Source organism: Aethalodelphis obliquidens, unplaced genomic scaffold (genome assembly GCF_003676395.1).
Source record: "Aethalodelphis obliquidens isolate GAN/ISIS:26980383/991018 unplaced genomic scaffold, ASM367639v1 scaffold38, whole genome shotgun sequence".
Classification (NCBI taxonomy): Eukaryota; Metazoa; Chordata; class Mammalia; order Artiodactyla; family Delphinidae; genus Aethalodelphis; species Aethalodelphis obliquidens.
Window position 1 is genome coordinate 17,122,339 of NW_020837982.1, and position 13,551 is coordinate 17,135,889.

General features: G+C 41.6%; 1 protein-coding gene across 5 annotated transcripts in view; it reads right to left on the reverse strand.

Moving 5' to 3' along the window:
- The window catches only part of TTC19 (tetratricopeptide repeat domain 19), a 37,294-nt gene that overhangs the window by 16,897 nt on the left and 6,846 nt on the right, over positions 1-13,551 (reverse strand). The window lies entirely within an intron of this gene.

Consider the following 13,551-nt stretch of genomic DNA (forward strand, 5'->3'; position numbering starts at 1 on the left):
AATACTGCAATACCCAATTAAATGATGTCTGAGTCCACAGTTTCAAATTTTAATCTAATAATATTTAGCAGAACCAGGTGAAGATAAACTCAAAGAACAATAAGTTAACAACAGAAAATGTCTAGGACCAATGAAAAAGTTTTCAGGTATGAAAACAGCACTGCAGAAAGGAACCAGAGAACACTCAGAATCCTGCAATGGGAAGTCACAAGCCTAATCTAAAGAACAGCTAATCCAGTTTCTGAAGAACAGTAAAAGGCTGCAGATATGGCACCTCCCAACACATGCAAGAACTGACCACACAACGTCGGAAAAAGAACAAACTTCAAACACCTAATGCCGGGTGAGAAGAACCAGAGAACAGACCTAGGGACCAGTAACTAAAAGCAACCTGCACAAGTAAAGACTCAGGAGAGATGACACCAAAAAATGTGGAAATGGTGATGAACTAGATCAAAGGAAATTTTGCAAACAGCTCAGCTGCAAGTAAATGTTTACACAAAGGACTTGAAAAAGAGGTTCCCTCAGATAATCTTCTGTAACACAATTATTAGACACCCAAATGAAAGGGTTCAGACGGGTTTACCAGCAAAGGTATTCACACCAAATACCTTTCCTTCCATATCATCAAAGTTTCAGAAAACTTACAAATGGGATAGAGAATGTAAAGACTATGTTACCAAGTAACAGTATGACCAATTACTGAAGAGACAGTTTACATAAAACAACGCAAATAAAAATACCTACTGAAATAATATCTGAAGGTAAAAGTGAAAAAAAATGTTTTTCTTCAGGTAGAAATCCAAAGTTATTACTTTGGCCTAGTTATATACAAAAGGTAATGATAACCATTTTCTTAAAATCAAATTAGTAGTTTTAAATAGACCACCTTACAAATTTATTTTCAAAAAATATAGATGAAAATTATTTTTATAAATGTAGAAAGTGTATATATAAGTTTATGGATAAATATAACCAATATAAAAAAGCAAAACGTAACATGGCACCAAACAAATGCCACATGTAAAGATACCGTATTTCTCCATTAAAAGGAAATGTTGAAACGAAAAAATATATCTCACTATGAGCACTCTTTTTAGAATGCCGAGCAAAAGCTTATAAAATCAGCAGCAGTTTAAGATCCACACTATTGGGAGATAATGTAATGGACAAAGGTCCAGATAAAGACAGACAAACCACTGTGCTCTCTTCACTTACTAACAAAATAACAAAGGTCCAAGGAGATAAGCAATTTGTAACAGACTGAGAATATACAGATGCACTAAAATCCATGTTCTTGGAGAACATTTAAAAAAAAATATTTACCAAAAAACAATGTATAAATTAATTATTCCAATTCTGGAAACTCTATGTTTCAAACGTGACTACTGAATCATATTTCTGGAATGTGTGTTAATAATTCTCTTTAGATATTTCTACATTAACAAAAGCATGCTCTTTTTACATTTTACAATTAGAAAATATGTTCAACACTATAACTCAAAAGTAAAAGAATAAAGTGACAATTCTAGTAGAAAATTACCCCTGATATCTGTAATGGAAATTAAACTAGAATGGCAGAAAAGATAGTAAAGCTTCTTAGAAAGAATAACTGATGAGGTAAAATTTTAGCTGTAATATTTTGTCACTGTTAAGAAGAAAATACATTTTAAATTCGTAGCACACTCAAATCGTACTAACAAAACTATGAAGAAAAATTTTAAACAATATACTTCTCTAAAAATAGGACCAAGGGAGAAATAAAAAGACTCCATAGTAAAACCTTTAGCACACTGCCAAGTTAAAAGTTCATACCTTTAGTAAAGTACCAAAGAGTTCCTCTTCTAACTAATAACAATTAAAACACGGTTCTTTGAAATATTAATATAAACACTGTTAGAAATTAGACAAGAACAAATCAGATAACCTAGTAACAGCTGAGAAATAAATTGGGATCGTTTATACAGAGCTTCCCCCCAAAGGATTACTGGAATCTGAAGGGGGGGGGAAGCATACTTATTTCTTCAAACTTTAGTTGTAAATAGTTCTTTTCCATAAATTATTCCTAGGAGAAAAAGATGAGCTACCTAAAATCAGTCTATGAAACAAACAAGATTCATCACAGAAATCTGTGCTCAAAATATAAGCAAACTGAATTCTCAAATGCACAAAGGATAAATGCACCAAGCAGTTTTTGCTCCAGGAATACCAAGAATGGCTCAATCTACTTAACGCATCAGTGTATCAAAGTAGGCTTGCATAAAGGCAGACTAAAAGGAGCTTGGTAAGTTACTGGAACAATTATATGCACTCAGAAAAACAGGAATAGGGCCTCCCCATCAGTAAGAAAAAGAGCATCTCGAATTTAAGAAAACGTGAGCACAGGCATCTAGTTCCCCCACCCACCACCAATAATAATCTAGGAAAGTCTACAGGGTCTCTGAACCTAAAGGTATTTGCCACCCATGTTCGAGGAACATCCTAGAATTTCTGCTAAGCTGAATCTCTCATTACCTAACCGATTACCCCATCGGCACTTCCTGAGACCACTAATGGCACCAGTGGAAGGAGTTTTTGGTTCCAGTAACATGACTGATAATCTGAAAACCCTTCTGGTTCAAATATTAGATAGATTATAACGAATATCCTTTTACATGCACAGCTAGCTGAGCTCCCGAGAGAAGGAAATCCCAAGGGCCAGAAATTAGAAATAAGCTAAAACCCAAAGTGGAAAGCATGTGTGTTGATGCAGGAGAAGCCCAGTTCTGGTTGGTTCTGTGGGTGGCCTGAGTGTCTCTGAATCCAGAATTGGATTCTTCACCTTGTGCAGAACAGAGAACTAGATGTGAAGCCCCTGCATAAAACCAGGATGTTCCCCAGAGGCTGCAAGAGAACCCTGAATGGCCAAGCTGGGATCTAGAAGGGAACAATGACTGCACGGAAAGCTGTATCACAGGCCTGTGCACACGCAGTGTGATGTCTAAATCTATATCATCCATTTAGGCTCGGACCCGAGTGCCCGGAAGAAACAAACAAAACCAGCCTGGAGACTCATTTCTCGAACCCCGCTGAAGATGAATTTGTAACCCCAAGTATGTAAGCATGAAGATGCATCAGAAATGGAAATGAGCAGACAATAAAAAGGAGGTCTTCCCCTCAAGATAACTGAGTGATCCCAGACTATAAACTAAGTAGGGCCAAATGCTGACTCAGACGTCAGGTATGCTCCACCTCGGGGCCTTGCACTGGCCCCTCCTCTGCCTGTAACTTGCCTCCCTCAGCGATGACCACTTGGCTTACTCCCTCCCATCCTCCAGGCTTCTTACCAGTCGGGCCTTTCCCGACCCCTCTATAAAATACTGTACTGCCCCACATCTCCCCTAAATACATATTTCCTCATAAACTTATCTGTGTAGCCCTTTATCATCTTTGGATATGTTATTAAGTTAGTGGATCGTCTTTATTGTGTGTTTTTCCTTCACTAGAAATTGAGGAGGTGTCTTTCAGGCTTTATTCACAGCTGTACCTCAGTGCCTAGTAATACACCTGGCATGTCACAGGCATTCAATCAGTTCTTTCTTGACTGACTGGTTGAATGAATGAACATATATAAAAAGAAATGACTAGAAACATGAAGGTACTGAACTAAATATGGAAGATACAATAAAACTAAAAGTTTTAATTACAGAAGTAACAACACAACACTGCATATATCTATGAAAGTTCAGTACAGAGATGTCATTACAAACCAGTGAGAATCGGATGCACTAATAAAACAGTCCTGAGCTAAAATCCGTGCTTGAGGGAGGAAAGAATCATATCATTACCTCACACCATGTTACAAATAAATTCCACGTAATTGAAGACTAAATGTAAAAAAGCCAAATATTTAGAAGACACTATCTTTCTGACCTTAGAAGAGTGAAGGATTTTATTAAACAAGACTCAGAAAACACAAACTATAAAGGAAAATATCAAAAGATTCTATTACATTCAGTAGAATTAATCAATCTCTGTCAAATGCCCTAGAGTGCAAAGAGATAATGTAACCAACAAAATAGATGCTCAAAAAAAGATGCTCAAAGACATTAAGCTGAGAACTCTTTACAAATATTCAGAAAAAGACAACCCTTCCAAAAAATAAGCAAAGGGGATAAAGAGACAGTTTTCAGAACAGGAAATCTGAATGGCCAATAAATACGTGAAAAGATGTTCTGTATCTCACTAGTAATCAGAGAAACATGCACTGAAGCCACAATGACACTCCATCAGATCCACCAGATCATCCAAAAATTTAAGTCCAATAATAACAAAGATATAGAGCAACAAGAATGCTAACACACTGCCACTGAAAATGTACACCAGTAAAAGCACTGATAAGCGATTTGGTCATGTCTAGTATTTGCACCCCAGCAATTCCACTCCTAGGTGTACCCCTAGGGAACATCATGCATGTGTGCACAGAGACACAGGTCCAAGCATTATTTTCTACAGCAACACAGGTAGAACCTACATGTCCATCAACAGGAGAAGTGAGTACATGCCCACAATGGGGTGTCGGAGCCACCTCTAGCTGTATCCCTCCTTTCCAGGATGGAAAAAAAGCACAACCTCACCCCGCACCCCCACCCCAGGGACTAAGTAAAGTCATCCCTTCTGGACAGACAGACAGCGTGGCAAGCGAACAGGGCCTTTATGTTAAAAAACCCTGATGCTTTAAGTATCAATGTGGATAAATCTCTGCAATATAATAAGTGAAAAATAAACTGCAGAAACAATTGTACAGTATGATGCCATTCATAAAAAGTTTAAAAACATATTAGTCCATAAAAAGTTTAAAAACAGGGCTTCCCTCCCTGGTGGCGCAGTGGTTGAGAGTCCGCCTGCCGATGCAGGGGACACAGGTTCGTACCCCGGTCCGGGAAGATCCCACATGCCGCGGAGCGGCTGGGCCCGTGAGCCATGGCCGCTGAGCCTGCGCATCCGGAGCCTGTGCTCCGCAACGGGAGAGGCCACAACAGTGAGGGGCCTGCGTACCGCAAAAAAAAAAAGTTTAAAAACAATAAACATATTGTTTATTGATGTATACAAGTGTAATAAACAGGCATAAGAATGATAAAGACCAAAACCAATAAATAGATGGTTTACCTGCTACTTACATCAAGCAAGAGTACACAGGGGTTTAAACTCCCCGCTCCCTGCCCCAATCATCACCTGAAGCACATATGGTAAAATACTTAGACTTGACGAAGCTACGGGGAAAATGTACAGGTGTTTGTTAAAGTCTCCACTCTTTATTTTTGCTTGAAATCTTAAACAAAACAAAACAAAAAAAACACACAAGAAGAAAAGGACAGAACTGACTTTTCTGAATAAGTCAATAATATGGAATACACACTGGAAAAATTCCCAAAATACAGACAAGAACCTGAGAGGAGAAAATAAATTTATACTACAGAACAGAGAAGAAAGAGTCCAACATACAGGTAAACGACACTCCTGAATAAAAAACCACAGCAAGGCAGAACTGTAGCAATAATCAAACGTGCACTACAGAAGCTCAAGAGAACTGGATCTTAAAATGAAGGGTCACCACAGACCAAGCAAATTCATAGAGACCAACCCCCTAACCTTATGCTAAAGAGCTTCTGACACCTACAAAGTAACCAGGCAGGAGAAAACAGGTTATTTACAAAAGAAGGCAGGGCTTCCCTGGTGGTGCAGTGGTTAAGAATCCACCTGCCAGTGCAGGGGACATGGGTTTGAGCCCTGGTCTGGGAAGATCCCACATGCTGCAGAGCAACTAAGCCCGTGCGCCACAACTACTGAGCCTGCGCTCTAGAGCCTGCGAGCCACAACTACTGAGCCCACGTGCCACAACTACTGAGCCTGCGAGCCACAGCTGAGCCCGCATACCACTGCTACTGAATCCCACGCGCCTAGAGCCTCTGCTCTGCAACAAGAGAAACCACAACAATGAGAAGCCCGTGCACCACAACGAAGAACAGCCCCCGCTCGCGGCAACTAGAGAAAGCCTGTGTGCAGCAACGAAGACTCAACACAGCCAAAAATAAAAATTTATATATATACAAAAGAGAAGGCAAATAAGTTGGCCTCAGAATTCTGTGCGAAAAGTCCCACTAGAGGGGCTTCCCTGGTGGCGCAGTGGTTGAGAGTCCGCCTGCCGATGTGGGGGACACGGGTTCGTGCCCCGGTCTGGGAGGATCCCACGTGCCGCGGAGCGGCTGGGCCCGTGGGCCATGGCCACTGAGCCTGCGCGTCCGGAGCCTGTGCTCCGCAACGGGAGAGGCCGCAGCAGTGAGAGGTCCGCGTACCGCAAAAAAAAAAAAAAAAAAAAAAAATCCCACTAGATCTAAAATTCCAGATCACAGAGAAAAAACAAGTGGGGAGAGGTAGGAGAATGTTAAATTGTAGTCACCTCATCTTACAGAAGAAACTGAAAACAGAATTTTTTTTCTGAGTCAAATACGTCTTTTAGAAATTTTTAGGTTACCCTTTAATAGAACTGGAGACCATAGATGTACCTTCCTTTCAAAATATAAATGGAGGTTTAGTGAGAAAATCGTCCCTATAAGAGGGACTTGAAGGGACTTCCCTGGTGGCGCAGTGGTTAAGAATCCTCCTGCCAATGCAGAGGACATGGGCTCAAGCCCTGGTCCAGGAAGATCCCACATGCCGTGGAGCAACTAAGCCCATGCGCCACAACTACTGAGCCTGTGCTCTAGAGCCTGTGTGCCATAACTACTGAGCCCGTGTGCTGCAACTACTGAAGCCCATGCGCCTAGAGCCCATGCTCTGCGACAAGAGAAGCCACTGCAATGAGAAGCCTGCGCACCGCAACAAAGAGTAGCCCCCACTTGCCGCAACTACAGAAAGCCCGTGCACAGCAACGAAGACCCAACGCGGCCAAAAATAAATAAATAAATTTATTTTTTAAAAAAAGAGGGACTTGAAAATATAAGAAATAACAAAAATGGAAAGCTTTTAATGTAAAAAATTAGACCAAATATCACTTTCAATTCTAACTTTAAATAGGTTTTAAGATTCTCTACCACAAGACAACAATACTCAGATTAGGTTAAAAACATCCAAACACAGCCTTCTACAAAACACATACTGAAAACAAAATTACTCAGAAAGTTTAAGAGTAAGATACAGTCAACAATGTAAAACTAAAGTTTGTGACAAATACCTTAAGTAGGAAAAAAAGAATCACTTTGCTGATGAAAGAATAATTCACAATGAAGATATATATATCTGGGGCTCTAAACAGCATAGAAATATGTATAAAGAAAAAACTCACAAAAACAAAAGTTCTGTCTAGAACTAGACAGAAACAGAAGACCTGAACGGCACTGTAAACCAACTAGACCTGACAGATGTCTGCAGAGCACGTCTCCCAGCGGCTAAGGGACATACTCTTCTCAAATGCATACGCAGCAATCCCCGGAATAAGCCGCGGACCAGGCCATGAAACAAGTCTCAGTAAAATGTAAAAGGACTGAAATCATACAAAGCATGTTCTTTGACCATAATGGAATGAACTTAAAAATCAACAACAGAAGGAAATTTTGGAAATTCACAAATATATGGAAATTAATCAACACACTCCAAAATATCCAAAAGATCAGAGAAGAAATCACAAGAAAAATTTTAAAATATTTTGAGATACATGAAAATAAAAACACAACATACCAAAATTTATGGGATGCAGCTAACACAGTAGAGGGAAATGTATAGCTTGTAAATGCCTACACTAGGAAAGATCTTGAATCAACAACCTAATCTTCTACCTAAGAAACTAGAAGAGCAAATAAACCCCACAGCAAGCAGGAGAGATACAAAAGATCAGAGTGGAAATAAGGGAGGTAGAAAACAACAAAAAAATTAGAGAAAATGAAACCAAAAGGTGGCTCTTTGACAAGGTCAACAAAATCGACAAAAAACAGGAGAAACTATGAATAAAAGAGTCAGGGAGGCCCTTCATAATTAAGAGTGGTAAACACAGAGGCGCTAAACCATTTAAGAAACTAGGTTAGCAGATGCACCACAGTCCAGCAGACTCCTTCCAAGCCCTCACTGAGCCCCCGTCTCAATCCTAGAGCATGGAATCCCCATAACAACGCTGTAAGGCACATTCTGTTCTTTTATTGTACGGATGAGGAAACTGAGGAGGGCATAAGTAACTTGTCTAGTCCCACTGCTGTTCTAAGTGGAAAAGCCAGAATTCCAACCAGGCGCCAGACTTCAGGCACTCCTGAAACCAAATATGCCACCAGAAATACTTCAACTCTCCAGAAGTGTTTTACTTAAACTATGAAAATGAATGAAACTCTCATCTCAAGGAGAGGAGGAAGGAATCAGTGGGAAAACTCTCTTTGAAAAAGGAAATAAATCCACAAAATTAAAAACTGGGAAAGGAATATGATCCTGAATACATAACAGAATATTGTTAAGTTATGCTTTACAAATATAATTCCTAAGTAAGTTTCTTCCAGGAAAATACAGGTCTCCAAAATTCTTTCACCCACGCATTCACTTATTCAACAGGTATTTATTTAAGCTGTGGTCTTGGCACTGTCCTAGGTACTGAAATCAACTCAAGAAAATGGAAGAAACTTAAATGTGTAAGTAACCGAAGAAAGAACAAAAGCTGCCAGAGAATCAACTCTAAAGGAGATCTGAGCCATGTGGTTTCGTAGATCCTACAACTTCCAAGGACTAGATCACTCCATGTTAATACCCCACACCTATTCCAGAAAACACAGAAAGCATGCCAGTTCATTTTATCACATTAATATAATCCTGTGATGAGAAGCTCAAGAAATACACTATGGATCTCACAAAACAAAATAAATGTGGAAGTCTAAATAAAACGTGAGCATCAACTATTACCCAGCAGCACACCGAGCAATTAACCAGTTACCGGCAAGCCTGACATGCTCCACACGTAATAATACATCTGCTCACACGGTCTTGCACCAAATCAGATACAAGACAAAGTTGTCCAGCACTGCTGTTACTTAATGTTCTGAGGTTATGGCCAATGAACTACATTTAGTAAGGGGAGGGAGTAGGGACAGAGAAGTACAACTATCTGAAAAAAGACAATTATCATGACCTCCCAAATCTCTAATTATATATCTGGAAATAGTGTGAATATCAACTCAAAAGCAAATAGTTTAGTAAGGTGCCCATTTAGAATCAAACGGAACAAAACAGCTGTCAGATCTACCTGAAAAGATCTGTAAGGAGAAGCAGACCACGTCCCTGAATGGGAAGACGGCGGCGTGATGAGAGCAGAGCTGCCGTTGGTCTCAGCCACTTTCCTCACATGATTCAAGCAGACCGGATTCTGAACCTCTGTTAGGAATGGATCCTGATCAGTTTTAGCCAATCATGCTAATGCCACTTCTCTTGCCAAGGACTGGGTTAGAAATGCCACGTAACCCGATCTGGCCAGCAGGGAGCAAGCATAAATCTAGGCGGGGACTTCCAGGAAAAATTACCTTGATTCTAAGAGAAACACGCAAGAAGTGGACACTGTCATTTCTGGATGAGATTCCTGGGATCTGACGGTCACTTTTCAACCACAAGGAAAGTGTGAAGTGAAAGCCAGCACACTGAGAGTGTCAGTGAGGATGGATGGGGAGACCACATCCCTCAGGACCTCCGTGAGCCATAAAGCCCCGCCCCCTTTCACTAAACCGCCAGTCACATGACATAACAGTGTCCTCACGGCTACACTTAATTTAGTTGAAATTTTTTGCTATTTGTAGTCAAATGCTAACTTATTCAGAAGGCAACCTCCCCAAACTAATTTATAAACATAACAAAAATTTAACAATTCATTCTCAAAGTACTTTGGGGAGCGAACAAAAAGAGCTAAAATTCACATGAAAAATATCTAAAATTCATATGGAAATTGAGTGAAAACCAATTGGGAAAAATTTTTGCAAAAGAAGTATGTGTGAGACCAGTATCACCATGTAACTCAAATGATATCACCTAATTCAGACAACATATACTGTTATGAGTCATCAGATGAATAAATCAGAATGGAAAACCTTAAAAGAGACCCAAGTATATATTAATTAACATAAGCACATAATGATGATAGATTATTATCTTTAAGAAAGCAGTTACCAGGGACTTCCCCAGTGGCGCAGTGGTTAAGAACCCGCCTGCCAATGTAGGGGACACAGGTTCGAGCCCTGGTCCAGGAAGATCCCACATGCCGCACAGCAACTAAGCCCGTGCGCCACAACTACTGAGTCTGCGCTCTAGAGCCCGCGAGCCACCGCTACTGAAGCCTGTGTGCCTAGAGCCCGTGCTCTGCAACAAGAGAAGCCACCGCAATGAGAAGCCTGTGCACCACAACGAAGAGTAGCCCCTGCTCACCGCAACTAGAGAAAGCCCACGCGCAGCAGCGAAGACCCAACGCAGCCAAAAATAAATAAATAAATTTATAAAAAAAAAAAAGAGAGCCAATTTTTAAAAAATCAGGTTACAAAGAAGTCATGTAAGTGTGACTCCTCATTTGCTTATTAAAATGTAAATAGCTAGAAGAAAACAAGCCTAGAAAGACATACACCAAAAAATAAACAGGAATTCTTTTTTTTTTTTTTTTTTGCGGTACGCGGGCCTCTCACTGTTGTGGCCTCTCTCGTTGCGGAGCACAGGCTCTGGACGCGCAGGCTCAGCGGCCATAGCTCACGGGCCCAGCCGCTCCGCGGCATGTGGGATCTTCCCGGACCGGGGCACGAACCCGAGTCCCCTGCATCGGCAGGCGGACTCTCAACCACTGCGCCACCAGGGAAGCCCTAAACAGGAGTTCTTAATACAATTATGAGTGATCTTTATTTTCTTCTTAATGCTGTCTGAAATTTTCTTCAACACCCTTGTATTGCTTTTGGAGTCAGAAAAGACTGCTTTATACTCTGAAGCAACTGTCTACAGTCAATGTATAAATGAAACATAGCAAGGATGTGGATAGTTCAAAAGTGACTTATTTGACAGCTAGAACTTGTTTTTACATCTTTTGTGAATTTCTTCAAAGCACTTCCATACTGCACTGACATTTGTCAGTGTTTGCTGGGCCTTTTGCCCTTTCCCTCAGCAATTATTACTGAGCCTCTATTATGTAGCAGGCACTACTCTAGGTCCTAGGGATTTAGCAGTGAACAAAACAGATGAAGGCTCTTTCCCTCTTTGATAGGGAAGACAGACACTAAAAACGCTTGAACAAAAATGAACTTTAGTAGCTCAAGCACACAACACACACACACCTACTTCCCAGGGTGACAAAGCAGAGGAGGAGAGAGGTTCAGAATGCGCACGGGTGGGAAGACTGGCTGGCAGGCTGGCCTCCTGAGCAGAGGCCTGGGTGAAGGCCACTGGCCATGGAGACAAGAGCAGGCACGGGGCCCCGAGGCGGCACTGAGCTGGGAACGTACAACAGCGAGAAAAGAGCCGGGTGGCGAAGGTGGAAGGATGGTGTCAAACAGGTGGGGGGGGTGGGGGGGCAGTAAATCCTCTGAGGGAATGAAGGGAAGCACGACAAGCTGTGGGGAGATGACTACAGGAGTCCAGGCAAGAAGCAATGACAGCCTGGACCAGAGCGGTAGGGCAAGAGGCTGAGACGGCTGTGACGTGGATGCATTTTGATGGCTGGTTCAGTACAACTTGCTGGTGAATGACACGTAGGGAATGAGGAAGAAATCACAGCTGCTGCTTAGGTTCTTGGCCAAAGCACCGGGTGCATGGTGGTACCATTTACGAAACGGGCTGCCTCGCGAGAAACCAGCTTGTGAGGGGCAGAGACCAAGTGGCCCATCTCGGCGGGGAGGGGCGCTACAGGGGTAGGGAGTGAGAGGCACAAAATAAGCCACAAGGACACACTGTACAACTGTACAACATGGGGAACATACAGCAAATATCTTATAATAACTACAAATGGAGTATAACCTTTGAAAACTGTGAATCACTATACTGTACGCCTGTAACATAATATTAGACATTAACTATATGTCAACAAAAAAAAGTTAAATCAATGCAGGAAAAAAAAAAGAGAGACCCATTTCAAACACGTTAAGTGTGAGGTGACCATTAAGCATTCAGGTCAGGGTGTCAGGTAGACCATCTAACCCATGAGCCTGCAGCTCACGTACAGGCTAGGGCTGAAGATGTAAAACTGGTATTTAAAGGTACGGGACTAACTGCTGTCTCCTAGGGTGTGAGGGCAGAGAGAAAAGGGAAGTGGGCCGAAGACAGCCCTGAGGCCCGCTACCTTTACAGGTGACCCGGGGAGGGCAAGGGACCAGTGAGGTGTCCCAGAACCAAGCGGATGAAGGGTTTCCAGTAGGAGACAGTGACCACCTGGGTTGAGCTGCTAGTAAGTAGAGCTGGTAAGATAAGGATTGAGAACTGGTGACCTTAATAAGGGGGGCTTCAGTAGAGTATGAAGGAGGAAAACTGAGTTATGTTCAAGGGAGAACTGGAAGACCCATGACTACAGAAAACTCTTTGAAGCCATATGTACTGCTTTAGGGACAACAGAGTTGGCCGCTGTATCTCTAGCATCATGCTAGCTCTAGGCAAAGAGGAAGTGTGAAATCAGGGCTACTGAATGAATGTCAAATCTGAAAATTCCCAATACTTCAAGCCACATTAAGAAACCCGAATGCATATGAAAAGATGCTCAACATCATTAGAGAAATGCACATCAAAACTACAATGAGGTACCTACCAACTCACACCAGTCAGAATGGCCATTGTTAAAAAGTCTACAAATAAATGCTGGAGATGGTGTGGGAAAAGGGAACCCTCCTAAAATGTTGGTGGGAATGTAAGTTGGTGCAGCCATTGTGGAGAACAGTACGGAGGTTCCTCAGAAAACTAAAAACAGAGCTGCCGTATGATCCAGCAATCCCACTCCTGGGCATATATGCAGACAAAACTATAATTCAGAAAGACACACGCACCCCTCTGTTCATAGCACTATTCACAATAGCCAAGACACGGAAACAACCTAAATGTCCATTGACAGATGAATGGATAAAGGAGATGTGGTGCATATACACAATGGAACACTACTCACCCATAAAAAAGAATGAAATAACGCCATTTGCAGCTACATGGATGGACCTAGAGATCATCATACTAAATGAAGTCAGTCAGAAAGAGAAAAACAAATATCATATGATACCACTTATATGTGGGATCTAAAATCTGACACAAATGAACTCATCTGTGAAACAGAAACAGACTCCTGGTTGCCAAGGAGAGGGGGTTGGGGGGAGGGACGGACTGGGAGTGTGGGGCTAGCAGATGCAAACTATTACATTTAGATGGATAAACAACAAGGTCCTACTGTAGAGCACAGCAAACTATACCCAATCTCCTGGGATAAACCATAATGGAAAAGAATATTAAAAAAGAATGTCTATATGTGTAAAACTGAGTCACTTTGCGAGAGAGAGAGAGGAGAGAGAGGAGAGAGAGGAGAGAGAGGAGAGAGAGGAGAGAGAG